General features: G+C 40.7%; 1 protein-coding gene across 1 annotated transcript in view; it reads left to right on the top strand.

Moving 5' to 3' along the window:
* The first annotated feature begins 15275 nt into the window (after window positions 1-15275).
* MAP4K5 (mitogen-activated protein kinase kinase kinase kinase 5) overlaps window positions 15276-15840 on the top strand; it is a 43112-nt gene continuing 42547 nt past the window's right edge. The window contains exon 1 of the mRNA XM_010017759.1: window positions 15276-15327. The gene's annotated coding sequence lies outside the window, so the exon portion shown is untranslated. The remainder of the gene's footprint in view (window positions 15328-15840) is intronic.

Below are 15840 nucleotides of genomic sequence, written 5' to 3'. Positions count from 1 at the left end.
TTGTTATTCCTCTTTTTTTTTTTTTTTTTTTTTTTGTGTCACAGTCAGTGAGGGAGGTGTCCTGCGGACTTGCACAGGAAGGGGTTAAGCAGAGCATGTTCTTTTGTTCTCTGCATGTTGTGCATATTTTTGGAGACCAGTGTCAAACACAAGAGGTACTTTATATGACCTATGCCTTTTCTGCCTTCCACCCCAGAGCTCTGTTTCAATGTGAGATACCCATTCAGAGGAAGTGAAGAGTGCAGGTCATGCATCCCCTTTGAAACACACAACACTATCCGCGCCCCCAGCACCAGAGGAAATCTCTGAGAAGGAAGGATAGTTCAAAGATGAGAACATTTGCATGCTAATAGCTACTTCATCTTTTGTCTCCAGGAGATGCCATGGTCATTTTCATTGGCAACATGTAACTTTGAATGCATCTAAGAATATAGTGTGAGGTGTCTGGGTGATTCCCAGTTCCATCAGCAGAGGTCTGTGGTAGAAGTACACAGGTCATCCGTGTTGAAGAGAATAGCTCTTCCTGTTAGCAAGGCCGTAACAGAGTTTGCCAGCATATTTCGCTGACATCAGCAACTGTCTGACCACTCTGCAGCTGGGAAAACAAATACACTTGCCACCTTTATTCATATTTGGCACCTGGCTTCTTGGTTATGGCTGTGAATGAAAAGAGGCAGCATCAGACCAAGGTGATGCTGTTTGAGGACAATGCAAAATGGGTGGATCTCCATGTTCATGAAAATTGTTATTCAGCACAAGGTAACCTAGATACTTTAGACTTCTCACACTTCACCATTTTGTTAGAATTTCAGATTTTGTATTTCTTCAAGTAGTTAGAATAGTTCCCAATTTCTGAAGGATTCCTAGCAATAAGAACACCTGGCAGGGTTTGGTGGACATAGCAATCAATGAGAAGGGCAGGTTATTTTCTTCAAGATTTTGCATTTGTGATCTATAAAACCAGATACTACTTTGCTTTTACTGGTATTAGGTAAATAAAGCAGACTTGATGCTGACAGTAGTTGAAACCCAGCAAAAGACAGTTTACTTCATCAGGCCTTCCCCAAATCGTGTCACAGAGTGTACCTATGGAAGAGGTATTGGAGAGCTCATTTGTCTGAACTTCCCATTTGGCCTAGCCAAGGATAGTAATCTTTCTGACAGGTTAACTCAGTCTGTGTAATTATAATTAAGCAGAGCATGTTCTCTATATTACCAAGCAGAGCATGGTACCACCATGTTTTTCTCCAAGTGTGGTTTGCTAGACTGGAGGGCAGGTTTACACAGGCAGCACCATCTAGCATCATTTGTCATCTGTCTCCCACTCCCTCTCCCTTTTCTCATTTAGGGACTCTGTTCAAGAGGGGGTTGTCTGAAAAACTGGAGTCCTTGCTGTTTATCGAAATAGCAGAGCAGCTCCATTGAAAGCCAAACACTTTTTGACGCCATTCCTACCTAACCAGCTCTGCAAAATCAGTATTTTCATCTGTTGGATAATACTTAGCCTGTTGTCATTGTTTTGAGACCTGGATCTGCCTACTTACGTGTTTCCCTGCAGCTGGCCCACAGGAAATGTCCCTATCACATGAAGGTCTGAGCTGTTGGGAGCTCCTCACATACAGTGGGATAAACTGCTCTTCCTTCTACATTGACTAGGGGAAAATTTCAGGATTTGGTACAGACAGGTTTCCATTCTGCTCTTTAGCTTTCTAAATGCCTTCACTGAAACGTTAGACTGATTAATTTTATCCAGCATGGTAGGTAGTGTCTGCAAAGACCTTCTCAGCTGCTTGAAGATCTATCTGAAGCTTACCTTCCCATGTGGTGTATGGAGAATGCCCTGCCAAGAAGCCACAGCTTGACTGTGTCTCTGGTGAAAAGAACTTACAGGAGGGTGAGCAAAGGAGTTGCTTCCTGGCTTCTCCTTCACTCAGGACTGGAGGTCAGGGGCAAATCTGTTTTGTGGATGCTGCTTCCATCCTGCCCTTATCAAATCCCAGGGAAAGATTCAAGAGGAGGCTTGCTTACGTGGAAACATTAGAAAGGGGTGGGGGCATTAGGGAAAGGGCTAACATCTTATCTCTGAGTCAGTGACCCCTAGCAGAGTCATGGGACACAGGATGGCATGTTCCTCTGCTGTGTCAAGAGGTAGTCAAATTATGGGACTGGTGCATTTAGCAACACTGGTCTCTCACAGTTGCTCGCTTTTGAGACAGCGGGATGCTAAGATGGGGTTTCAGCAGATGCTGGTCAGTACCTCATGAGCAGGCAGTGAAAAAATGTGAAATTTGTTGCAACAGAAGGAAAATAAGAAGTGCCAAGGCTTTTGTTCCAAAGCCTCAGGCTCTTACAGTGCTTTCCCTAGTCTGTTATACTTTGTGTTGCTATATACATTGATACTGACTTCCCTGCTCCTGAAGAGAGTGAAATGATCATCCAACATGCAGTCAGGGATACCCCTCAGAGCTTTGAGCTGACCCACAATGCTGGTGGCCAGAAATGCTGCATTTACTGAACTGATCTGTCAAAAATGTCATTTTTGATGCCACGTTTGATATTTTGGCATGTTGGATTACTCTTCTCCCAAGTCTATTTTTGTGTCTTCCGTATGAATATAGTGTATATGGAAGGTTCATGTTTTCATAGAGGTGAGGAAGATTTGGCTGAATAAAATGCATTTTCAGGTGAGTATGAACAGCTGGATTTGCAGCCTGTTGAAAAGTGAATTTTGGGACATTCCAGAAAGGCAGGTGCTGTTTTTCTTCACAGAGTGAAGAGGTCGTTGCAGGGGGACTCTGTTGGCTTATTGGTGAGAAATCATTGAGCTTTCTTTGCATAGCTCTTTCATCTACAGCATTAAAGGCATAATTTCTTCTTAATGTGATTTTTCACCCCAAGAAGCTGGTTTGGGTGTTTTTGTTGTTTTGTTCTCCTCTGTGTGTATGGCTGTTTGCTGGTCATTGCTGTTGAAGCAGTGTAGAATTGTGTTACATTTGCCTTAACTCACTGCTCAACAGGCATGCATGTAATAGTTGAATTATAGTCATGAGACTCCCAAAGATGTTTGGGAGATGTAGTCATTAATCTTAAGGGAGGATAGGTAGTAAAGTCTTGCATGGAAATGTAAACATGGTGGGTAGAAAGAATAAAGGTGGGGCTGTACCATCTTTTAAAAGTGTACTTTGTATGGATAAAACTTAAAGAATTATCATTTGACAGGAGGCAATGCCTCATGAGTGTTCATTGCTCTCCAGTGATTAACAGCTTCAGGTATTTGGGTTGTATTTACAAGAGGTTTGAAAATGGCAGGAGCTGAAATTTTTCTTTGGATGCACTTGGCCTACAGTGGGCTAAGGGAGTATTTGATGTATCCCTTGCAGGTACCCACAGTTGTGTTGCCTGTCAGAGGGGGGATTTTAATTTAAATACAATGATAGATTATCTTAAACATCTGACATGTCTTCATTTAAGGTTGCTTTTGTGAAAGAAATATTGCCATTTTAAATGCCCTCTGCATAAAAAGGGTGATTTCTGTTGCAGGGGAGGATAATGATCGGATGTGTGGAGGGAGTGAACTAAGCTAGCTCAGCTGCGTGGGCATCACTTTTGTGATGTTAGCAGCTCATGAGGGGTGAAGGTTTCTGAGGCTGGATGGAGTGTATCTGGATAGTCAAAATACCTTCACCAGGATTATATTTAGGAGACTCGGTCAGTAGTTGGACAGGATAAGCGGTTTCTGATAATGCTGTTTAGTTTTGTCAGACATGTCTGCATTTAAATTTAAAGCACTTGTCTTGAGTCTGATCCTGTGCTTCTTGGTTAATTGTGAAGAGGCATGACTAACTTTTTGATTAACATAGTGCCTTTAAAACTGCACCAAATGGTTCCTGTCTAGAGAGTCTTTTTGTTAAAATTGGCTTGTAATAGCAAACTGGGGACAAAGGGACTAAGGAGGAGATCATGAGAACCCTTTATGATCTCTCATTGCTTCATCATTCACAGCAACCACCTGTTTAGAGTACATGAACATGTATTTTTCCTTTTTCTCATTCGGTGGGTGTTGAGGTTTGTCTAAATCCTGCACTGGGATGTCTTGAGTACGGACTGACTGTGCTGGCTTGAGCAGCAAAGTTAGCTCCTGCATGGGTGGAGGAGGAGGTGGACGGGTTTTTCTTTCTGAAAGCCATTATATGGTGAAGTTCTGAAAGAGGTGAAGTAGTTGCTGTCCATGTTTCTCAGAGCCTTGGTGCTTCTGGCAGCGTGTGGAAAGTGTGTGCGAGCTACTGCCTGCCAACCATGTGTGCTTGGTTAGCCCTAAAGCAGCTGTGGTGCCAGGCTATTTACTTACCAGCTTTCTCTTTCCCGGGATGCAGTCTCTGTGGATATTGAGTTCATCTTGATGTTCTGGCTTTGGCCCGCCTACTCTCTCATGGTTTCTGCTTTCATTACTTCATCCATGTGTATCATTTTATTTAGCAACGGGAAGCTTTCTGAAGCTTGAAGTGGAATTCACATGTGATCCCTGTGTGGTTGCTCTTTGGTTACATGAATTCAGTGTCTTGTATTTGTGTGCAGAGAATGGCAATAACAATGTCTTAAGCTTCTTGCAGGTGGAATATACTTGTGGGATATACCGTATCTTGCAGAGACCTTGTAGTACATCTATGACAGCTTAGTTTCTACTTAAGGATGTGGCTATAATCTATTTTGATTTACATGATTGCTTTTTCAGTCATTATCTGCATTTTGTCTGCTGTCTTACATAAGAAAACAAAACAATAACAAACCAAACAACCCATACGTCTGTGTTTTACTTTTTAGAAGTCCTGTGGCTTGCTGCTTCTGCTAAGTCATCAAACCTCCAGTATAGCCATTCTTAGGACAACAAGGATGCTGAGGACTGAATGCATGGGGCAGCTGAATTAGCACTTAAGTGTTACAAATTCATGCTAAGAGGAAATTTTGTATATGTAAAGAAGTTAACAAAAAGGATGGTTTGGGGAATGAGGAAGCAGCCATGCTGTACAGAGTCCTGATCATGACTTCCTTCAGTTTTCTCAAACACATTCCTTAGTGGCGTCTGGCTCAGGAAGACTGGTCCATGGAAAATCACACAGCTGCTGAAGGGAGAGAATTGCGTTTATTGGGGGTGGGAACTGGAGGCTTTTGCAGAGTCAGAGAGCAGATTGTCAGGCTGAGCAGCTTCCCGAGATGGAGGAGCACTGCCTAAATATCCCGGAGGGTCCACCAGGGATCAAGCAAAGGTTTAAAGTTTAAAAACAATTAGAAACAAACAGGAAAAAGGAAAGATGGAAAATGTTGTCCAGTATATTAAAATTTAAAAATATTTCTTTAAAATTCCAGTTAAATCATCAGGCCCAATTTACTGTAATACTGTAATTTTGTAGCATGCATATTATTTGAACAGCGTGTTTTTTGTCCATGTTTTAAAGAAAGTTGAACCAGTAAAGTGGGGAAGTCAATGGCCAAGTGCTTGGAACCAGGCTACTGAAGTGAAACCAGTGTTTGACTGCTGTAGAAAAAACTTTGCTTATTTTCAAGTTACATCATTTAAATGAATGGATTACTCAAAACAGAGAAAACATTTTTAAAAAAAGAATCAAAACAATTTATTTTCTCTCCTTGATTTTGGCTAAAAATAAGATGTGAGAGGATAAGATAGCTGTAAAATCATGAAAGCTATCATCTGTAATGAAATGACAGCGTATTTCCCTCTTAGTCAGCATAAGTGCAAAACATACTTTATGCTTGACCTTTCTCATGTATCTAGCATATTAAAGAGTTCTAATTTTCCTCATTAAAAATATTACTAAAATGTCATTTCTTTTTATTTCAGCAGAATTTCAGGCTGTGATTTTTAATTGCCTACAGAATTAGAAATATTACTGCTCACTATCATCATAAGATACAAAATTAAGATTGTGAACAAATGTTGGGTTTTCTAGTAGAAACAGCTGAGCAGTGGTACTGTCCCAGTAGTTAGAAAGAAGCAGGCACGCTGTAGTATATATATACATCCAAAATTGAGAGGAAATTGTCTTGCCCATCTTGCACCCCAAGAAGATGAAAATTGATACAGTACATGTGCAAACTTAATCTTAGGGCAGAAACAGAATCTTGTTGCTCCTATTTTGAACTAATTTTCTTTTAACTTCTTTGATTTACACAGCTGCTTTTTTATTCATTCTTTTCTGGTCGCTGTTCTATTTAATAATAACACTAACAAAGCACACAGACGTATTTTCTTCTTTAAGACAACTTTATGGCTTGTTCCTTTTAGTTTTGTAACTGCTCATCTCTGAGGAATTGAAATTTTAAGGAGGCAGTTACTGAATAGCTTTGATGGAGTTAGGTTTTTCTACTTAAATCTGCATTTTTCACCTGCACCTCTCTAGATTCTATCCAATAAACTACAATAAGGAAAAGGGGTAAATATAATTTGTACCCTGGATTCGTGAGGCTTGGTACTGCAGAAAAGCCTGTGTGTGACACTAAAAGCTGGAGGGGTTTACACAAGTACTCCATAGGTCAAAATGAGCTAGCACACGTCTCTGCAATTCTAGGCAAAATAACTTCAATAAAACAAACAAAACCCCCAGCAAAATGCATACACTTGCGTATTTTGTTATGACTAATCTGAAAGTATGTGCAAAAGTATTTCTGGTGTTTTAGGAAGTTGCATGCAGATAGTGATGGTATAAGAGTTGCAATCTTGGAACTGCAGTTTCTTCTGTTCTTTAAAATGCCAGCGGTGGTTCCTTAGTTCTGCCTTTCTGAAGACACACATCTTGCTGTGTGTTACTTAACTCATGGATGCAAAACAGTGAAAAATTTCTTTTTCTTTGGTATCAAAGAAATAAAATGATGGTCTTAAATTCTTTAATGCAACACAAGTGGCTTAAAAAAAAAACAAAACCCAAACAACAAACCCCCACTCTCCTCCAAAAAAACCAAAACCAAGGCAATCCATTGCCTTTTCCTTCAGAAACTGTTTTCTCCCTGCCTAAAAGCCAGATTTTTTTAGTGAAGAGACCTGTCCTCAAATATTTTGATTGACACATCTCTTAGTCCTTTCATCTCTAAGGAATAAATAAATTCCCCTGTGACTGGTAAAATACATGATCTTTAGTTGCTACTTGAATTTGTACTCCATAGTACTGTGGGGGGTTTTCTTGTGCTGTGGTCTGTGCATTCAACATTGGAATAAAATAAAATTGCTTTGCATTTATTCATACTATATTTTGGTGAATAAACCCCTTTAAAAGCCATCTTGGTTTGTAGTTTAATAATACATCTGATGGTATCTACCTTTTTTTCTTCTTCCCTCTATTTTATACCCTGGCCCTAAAGCTGTTAGGCATCTGCTCAATTTTAAGTATGTTAGCAGCATCATGAGCCTTCTTTGATTTGTATGATCTTATGTTCAAAAATGTATATTGTTTATCAGGAAAATTGGATATTTCTAGTAGGTCTTCCAAACAATCTAATGCAGATAGTTGTAACTTGAAAAGGATCTTTTCTGGTTTGTTTTTTGCCAGTGGTTTGCTCCAACTGAGTCAAAATTGTGCCTTTTTTTTTTTTTTTTTTTTCCCCTCATGTGCTGTTTGTTTGTCTCTTTTGTGCTCCATTAGTTGCTAAATTGTACTTTTGTGGTCAGGGTTTGTTTCTAGCTTTAGCTTTTCAGTTTTGGAAGGATCCTGCCAATTATTTTGTGAAGGATGATCTGCCAAGAAAATTTCAAAGGAGAATAATCAACTTGGACGCATATAGCCGACTTCTTTTGTTGTTTTTTATTTTCCCTAAATACACTTTGTTAAGATTTGCCCTGATCTTTGCTTTGTTATTATTGTTACCCTTACTGCCATAGGTCTTTGTCCTTCAGTAGTTATTTCTGGGAATGAGAAGTAAATGTTTTGATGGCTGCTGAGAGCTGTAAAGCCACTTTGCTTGTACAAATCCCTTAGTCTCATTTTCTGTGCTGGAATAAAAGGAGTTGGCCTAACATCATTAATGAGCTTTTAATCCCTTATTGCTTGAGATAATTGGCCTTGAGTAGGAAAGTGTCTGAAGTCTGTGAGTGAAAGGTAGGTTTCCCTCCTTCCAATTTTCTCAGCAAGAGATAAACTATCTAAATTTCACCAACTGCCAGTAAAAGTAAACACATTTAAGCCTTATTTGCATTTTAGCTGTGCTTAGGAGTGCCAGTCACAGATCCTTCTGCACTGGCTTTCAGGTATTAATGTGGAATTTATTTAAACCCTGGTACTTCTGTGTATTCTGGGTTCTTCCCATTCGATAAGGGAAACTGCAAGTGCTGTAAATGTGGAAATAGGGAGTGACAGCTGTGAAATTTGCCTCCTGCTTTGTACTCATACGTGTTCCTTCTCTGATGGACAAGGATTGGCATTGTCCATCTGGAGAGCACCCACAAAATCAATATTTGTCTTTGTATGGTATTCAGCTGTGATATCCAAAGTGATGTCTCTTTTAGTAGCACTGCTGCAGTATAAACTAGCTGACACAAGAAACTCAAAAATACATATAAAAAGTAAAATTAGCATGTGAATCTTTATTTTTGGTTTATCCCAAGAAATCATAATGGTGATGGTTGTACGAGGCGCTTCTGTTTTAGTGTATTGAATCTATGAAGTCTCTGTTAGGGGAATGGTTTCTGAAAGCCTTTCTGCATTTCACTATAAAGGAGCCTGGTACTGCTCTCCATCTCAGAAGCCCAGCTGGAATGTTGTGGGGTGTGCAATTGCTTCTGGGACTTTCTGTCTCCTAAAAGAGAAACAGCCCTGAAAATTGGAAATCACCATTACCTCTCCTTTTCCAGCAGCAAAGACTAGCTAGACATCTGCTTCACATGTGAGCTGCCCTGGCACACCTCAGGTGATGAATGGAGCGTGGTGAGAACTCAGAATGGGAAGGAGAGCTGTTTCTGTCTGGCACAAATCTTAGCCCATTCAGTAAGATTTGCATTAATATTTGGCAGAGTCATCCCACTTTTTTTTCTTTTTTTTTCTTTTTTTTCTTTTCTTTTTTTTTTTTTTTAAGCTATCCTCTCTTGTTCTTCCTTCTACATTTTTAAGCCACTCATAGACCTTCCTGCATGAAGGAGAAAAATGTGTTCAGCATCTGCATTGGAGATGCTCTCAGCAGCGAGCAGGAGAGCCTTTATTCAGTCAAGTACTCTTTAGGTTTTCTTAGGATGGGGCTGTGGGAAATTTAGTCTTGGTTTTGCTTTTTTTTTTTTTTATAAATATATATAAGGGGGGGGGAAGAAAGGGGGGAAGCCCAACAGGACTGCAGTAATTGCACCTTATGAGTTTGGTACAGGCATGCATCTTGGAGGTAAGATACAGGGGAATGCAGGAAAAAATACATGGGCCCTATACCACTTTTGCGAGCCTTCTGAGGGTGCTTGTAGGGTGTGCTGCCTGGTCCTGGGACAGGAACCAGCAGGCTACTCAGTCTGAAACTGGAGACCAATAGTGGGAGCTACTGGTTTTGGCTGGAGCACAGGCAGAGCAGCTCTGCAGCTGCTCTGTGGCCTGTGCAGCAGTTCTCCTGCCTGTGCACTGACCTGGCACATAGTCTGGATTTACTCGGAGCAAGTGTCAGCCTTTTTCTCGTGCTCTGAGCAGGGCACTGATCAGGTGAGCATTTTGGGAGATCGTGTTCAGCAGTGAGCTGTCAGAACTGCCCTCTCTGCTTGGGTTAACCTTTACCTGCAAATATTCAAGGACATTTTTTCCTCAGAGCTTTCAGGGAGTTTGGTTTCTTTTACAAAAATGCCTTCCTAATGTACAGGACCACAAAAAGTTGTGTTCTCCTTCTATTGTGAAGGATAGTAATTCTAGGCACCCAAAATGGGGATTAACTTGTAGCTTTTAAAGCTGGGTGTTCTGAGAAGCTTTGTGGCTACATATTACTGACTTTTTAGGAATCCCCAGCTATACAGTCTAGGTGTTAAACTCCCCTGCTAAAGAGATGGTGTTTCAGAAGTAGAAGCCTCTCCTTTCATTCATTATTTCCAGCATTGCTGTTCTTTGCTTTAGCTGCCTGGTAGTTTTACAGCTCTGTTTACAAAGCTTTTTTAAAAACTGACAGACTGATTTATGTAAATCATAAGAGTAAGCAAAATTGTACAGTTAATTATGGTAAACACTAGGAACACTTATTTGAACTTCTGTGTTAGGAGGTAATTAAAATTTTGTTATTAACCAGCAGGTCACGATCCAACAAGGTCAGGTTTTTCCCTAACACATCACTTGCTGCTTACTTGAGGGAAAATGGTAAACTGGTCAGATCAGAAACCTAATCCAGTCTGGCAGTTCCTGTTGCATTTCTAAATATTGGCTCTTCGGTTCTTATTTTTATAGATGTTTGTTTGTGTGTTCACAAAAACCTCAAGCAAATGATGAAACACCCCAAACTTGTGTTAGAGTTACTGAGGGCCTCTGAGGACCTGCTGTCCTTCATGGAGGTCTCTGTGGAGGCTGCAGCGTAGTAGAAGACCTCAGGACCCCTGAGTTTGTCTTAAGGGTTTCTCCTTTTGTGCTGAGAACAACAGTGAGGAATCAGGAGCCTTGTCTTGAGAAGTCAGTCCTTCCATCACAGAAATGTCTCATTTTTATGTATGAACAGTTTGAGTGTAGGATAAAAAAATTGAAGCAATGTTATGTAAAAGAATGCAGCATGTTCATGGGAGCATTTGTATCATATGGGAGAGGGATAATACATGACAAAGTGAAACCCAAATCCTCATCTGGAAAAACTCATGGTTGTGGCAGTTGCTCCATATTTTACTGCACAGATGGGCTGGTTGTGGTGGCATCTTCAAGATCCCACCCATTGTTTCAAGGTCTCTGTGCCCCTGCCTTCTGGTACCTATGTACAGTAGTCTTGGCTTGTTCGGATATCCTTATCAGATATTTTTATTCCCCTATAATGCCCATAATATTTTTGATTCTTCTTTTTTTAATCACAACTGAAGTACTTACTGTGCTTTGTGTGTGTAAGAAAGAGATCTGTTTTCATGGATTAAGAGCAGCACAAGTGAGAGACATTTCTTTGGGTCACTTTAGTTGGCTGAAAGCTCTAGGCAGTAGTAGATGTGAATTCAGAGGTGTAGGTAGGTGAACTTAAGGATCTGTTTGATGGCACTGTGAGATACGGAAAGAACAACACAGCATAACAGGAATTTCAAAACCACATAGAGCAGGTTAAGAGTTATAAAGTTTAAGAGTTCAGAAAGTAGAAAGCAGAGGAGGAACTTCTATTTCAGTTGCTGGGAAGGAGGTCAGGGTACCTTTTGAAGGTATATACAGTAACTGAGAAGAAGCAGACAGCACTGGAAACTGTAAAACGTCGTGGTCACTGTTGAGTGAAGCTTGACAAGGATTTAATAAGAGGGGGATGCCTGGGAGGGTTGCCACAGGAGCTGCAATTACAATTAGATTAAACGAAGACAGAGTTGAACAAATGGCTCTTCTGGTGAATTGGGCTGTTAATCCAAGACTGGAGATCAGACAGACTGTTAGGACAAGGAGGGGATTTCATCAGGGAACTTGAAAATACTAATTTGGAGACTGAGAGAGTGATACTGTTATCGAGATCTTCTCCTCCTGTTCCTCAGTGTTGCAGGGCAAAGTGGCTGGAGAAATAGACCAAGCACATGAACTTGGATTCAAATGTCCAAGTGAAATGATTCTCCAGTTTTTGACCATCTCACGTGGCCTAGGACTGTAGATCCCCTGGGATGAAACTCTTTGGCTTGCACTTTTAAATAAAACAAAACTGCAGCATGCCTGACTGGTTCTGAAACCAGTTTTCTGGGTTATTTCCGGTCATTAGCTACAGAAAGTGTCCTACCTAAAATGTCTTTTCTCGTGTGCATTATTTGGGTGTGCAGTGGGAAGCATTTTGCACAGGGATTGCCCCAGGTGTCATGTTGGGTTCCACTGTCCCACAACAGCTTTTTGATGCAGTTCTGAGAAGAAAGTTAAGTCTCAATGGAAAAACATGATGACTTTTTTTGTGTTTAGTATCATAAAACTCCTCAAAACCCCAGTGCTACTAATAGCATATCTCTTGTTTTTGAGTGTGGCGTTGGGACACACCACTGACATTGTGCCTGGGTTGGAAGATCTACAACAAGCTGCACTTGTTGACTGTCAGGTCTGGATTACTTCATGTGCACCTAGCCTCTGGTTGGTTTCAGCTAATTTTGAATTAAGACTTGAAACACAAGGAAGCTTCCGGGAACAGGAAGGAGGCAGATATTTTGCTGTTGGGCTTTAAAAATGTTAACAAGATGACTAGGAGAGCTATAATTTCTTAGCTTTACTTCCATTTCCCTCTCTTCCATAAAGTAGTCTTATCAGTAAAACAAATTGGTAGGTCATTAACTAATTTGTCGTATCAAGGAAATCATGAAGAACTTTTTTTTGTTTGTTTTGTTTGGTCGTGTCCCGTCCCCCCCTCCCCCCCCATATCATTTGGATATTTGTAGTAAAATTTCAGGTTTGGTTCACAAAGCCAGCAGTGTTGATGTAGTGCATTCCTGTCTGTGACTTCCTTGTTACTACACAATCCTTTCTTAAAATAGTAGAACGATGCGAATTGTAGCCACCCATCGGAAATCAGTTGAGCATTTCTTTAATGTCTCAAAATAATTTGAGGAATCCTTATGTGACAGTTCTCATATCTAGTCTAGGTGTGTACCACAGAGAACCAGTTTTTAGCCCTCACCTCCTTACATTTTTAATGATGTGCAAGATAACAGTAATTCATTATTGATCAAGTCTTCAGCTGACAGAAAGGTGTGTAAGAGAAAAGTTTAAAAAACAAGAGTTACAGCAGAGAGATGTATGTACTTGTGTAAAGCTGGTGCAATCTGAAATGAAGGAACAAAAGCCATCAGTCACGTTTGTGGCAGGTGATGTCTTTTGGAAAGCAGTTTGGGTCATTTGCTACATGCCTGCAATACAACTGTCTACACTGAAGATCTAATACAGTTCCTGTATCTGTGAGCATCCAAACAAAGACAGTGAGTGTCAGGAAATACTCAGCATTTTTGCCTTTTATTCTGGCATGATAGGAGTTAAGTAGTGTGTGTGGTCCTGGTGTCATCAACTCAAGAATGTGTTCGGTTGGGAGATTATACTGTAGAAACAGAAAACCAGTCTTAGGGCAAATGGCTCAGATAACTTAATGTGTTTAGTTCATAAATACCAGCTCAGTGGAGAGATTTGTATTCCAGCAAAGTTTGATGGTTGAAACCCAAAATAGTCCATGTCCAAGCTACAGATTGTGTGCAAGAACTTAATGGTAATATTAGATAGCAGCAGGACGCAGTTTGGTGAAGCTGTATGGCCTATCGAGTGTGAGAGCTGAGAGCTAGTAATTGCAGTGATCTCCTCTGGCCTCAACCTTTTAAGTCCCTGCCAAGCAGTTTGCGTACCAAAGACCTTTGGCAGACTACATCCATTCCTTCAGGTGTCAGCATAACAGTAGCAGTGGCAGTTATTGCTTATATGGAAAAACAATATCTGTAAGGAAATACAATCTTTGTAGTTTAGAAATGAAGCTGATCTTCTGGAAACTGTGCAATCATCTGAACAGTTTAGCTGCTTGTGGATAGAAGTGTGGATAGTGGAGGTTTTCTGGGTTCACCAAGGTAGAGTGTGCTTGGTCCCCTACAGTAACATCCGTGTTTCATAATGGTATCATCAGGTGGAGCAGGACCAGAGAGGTCCTAATCCTTTGTCCATGCTTGGGTGCATGCTACTTCTGAATGTTGGAGAATGCTGATGATTTTGCCATGGTCTAAAAACATCTCTAGTAGGAAGGTACTTTAGCAGGAAGTGGTGAAGGTTTCCTTTGTAGTTAGCAGATAACTGTTCTTGTGTTCAGTGATTTGGTCTGTTGCTTCAAATGTTTGGGTTTTTTATACAGTTTTTTCAGATTTTCTTTGACTTCAGTTGAGTCATAGTTGTGTCTTTGGCATGCATTTTGACATCCATCTCTTGCCTGAGCACTACAGGACTTTGAAAGGCCAATTATTGTTGGTGTTGGTTTGTTTTTTCCTGGCTGGAAAGCCTTTCCTGATTTGTAAGCTTGACTAAGTGTTGACAAGACTGAGGGGTTAATCTTTCAAGTTCTTGCTTTACCTGTTGTTAAATGAAGATGACTTCTTGTCCATACGCAAGAGAAGAGTGGTTTGTTCTGTAGCAGCTTCCTTTACTTCAGTCCGAAGGGTCAAATTTGGTTTGCATCCTTGTTTTAACTGCCCAGAATCAATTCCACCTAACCCAGTTTTCCCTTGGTTTTCTATAATCTACCTCTTAACTGGATTTCATACATTCGTAAGAATCTGCATGTTTGTCAGGGTCAGAATGAGATAGTTTGGTTTAGACTCCTGTAACTCCTAGATCATCAGCAAAAGGGGAATGCCACAGTGCCTAACTAGATTGAGTTGTGTGTCAAAAATAATATGGTTTAGCTCTGGTGATGATGCCCAAGTGATTTAGAGCTCATTTTACTAGAGTTAGAAGTGTTAATGAAATCCCATCTTTCAACTTTCTGAACCTGAGGTTCCTGTAACATTTTCCTCCAGAACTGAATTCTCAGTGTGAAGGTGATAGCATACCCTCTCAAGGCTTCATTGGAGCTCCCTACCCCTTCTAGAGGGTCATGGGGACCACTCGCCTCTGTCAGGGTCTGCTGGAAGGAGTTTGTTTTCAGAGTTAAGCTGTTCTCAGGGAACTGTGAGTCTTCTATGCTGCATCTGCAGTGATTCTCACTGACCCTCCACCTACCTGTTCCACTTTCAGAGCACACTGAGGTTTAGCACCATGAGATGGGTGGTTGAGCTCTGCATGCTCCATGCTCTAACAGTCCATGTTGCAGCATGGTGCTTTTGTACCATCTCAGCGAGCACAGATGACAGTAACTTCTCAGTTTCAACATCCCTTAAAAATGGTGTTTGAGAGGTGTGAACTCTTGATTTGCCTGACAAGTAGCTGGGAGTTTTTAAAAACTCAAACTGCCAGTAACACTTCACAACTCCAACTGGGTCACTGTGGTGCTAATACCAAAATCAGACAATCTTTACCCAGGTTGCTCTCACCTAATTGCATTGTGCCATATGTGTAATACACACAACATATCTTTTTACAGTTTGTAAACATCTGAAGTGTCTTTGCAGTGCGATTAAATATGTTGTAACTCTCTCATTTCAGGCTAGAAATCTTCATACAGGAGAACTGGCTGCTGTAAAAATAATCAAGTTAGAACCTGGTAAGTTTTGCATTCTTTCCTGTATTTTTGAATTGCATTTTAATTTTTTCCATATGTTTATTTTCACACGCCTGTGAAGCTCCAGACAAAAGAAGTGTTTGGGTTTTTCTGTAGTTTCAGTGGTTAGATGACAGGAAGCACTGCAGGATGTACCATTACTTTTGGCTATGTCCTGCTCCCCATTTCCTTGTTTGTTCTTATCTGACTTATTGATTGTTGCGTAAAAAGATGTTGCAGTTGCAGTGAGCTGTTAGTACAAAGAGAAGATTAAGGACAGATGGTAAATTGTGAGCTCTGAAGCAGTAGGCAGCTGTGTGACTTGAAAGGCGGAAGGGACCAGCTAATGATGCTACTGCCCACCAAAGATGCACTGGGAAGAACAGAGCCCTGCGCTTTGCAATGTGCTGTCTTTTCTATAACCTGTGCTGAGGGAGGAGAATGACTCATGCTGTCATTTCCCCATGCATTTTCTGCCACTTCTAAAAGCAGGAGATGCTCGCTTGCTGCTCAAGA

Source organism: Nestor notabilis, unplaced genomic scaffold (assembly GCF_000696875.1).
Source record: "Nestor notabilis isolate BGI_N333 unplaced genomic scaffold, ASM69687v1 scaffold15597, whole genome shotgun sequence".
In the NCBI taxonomy this organism is placed as follows: Eukaryota; Metazoa; Chordata; class Aves; order Psittaciformes; family Psittacidae; genus Nestor; species Nestor notabilis.
This window is presented reverse-complemented; position numbering and strand designations above follow the sequence as displayed.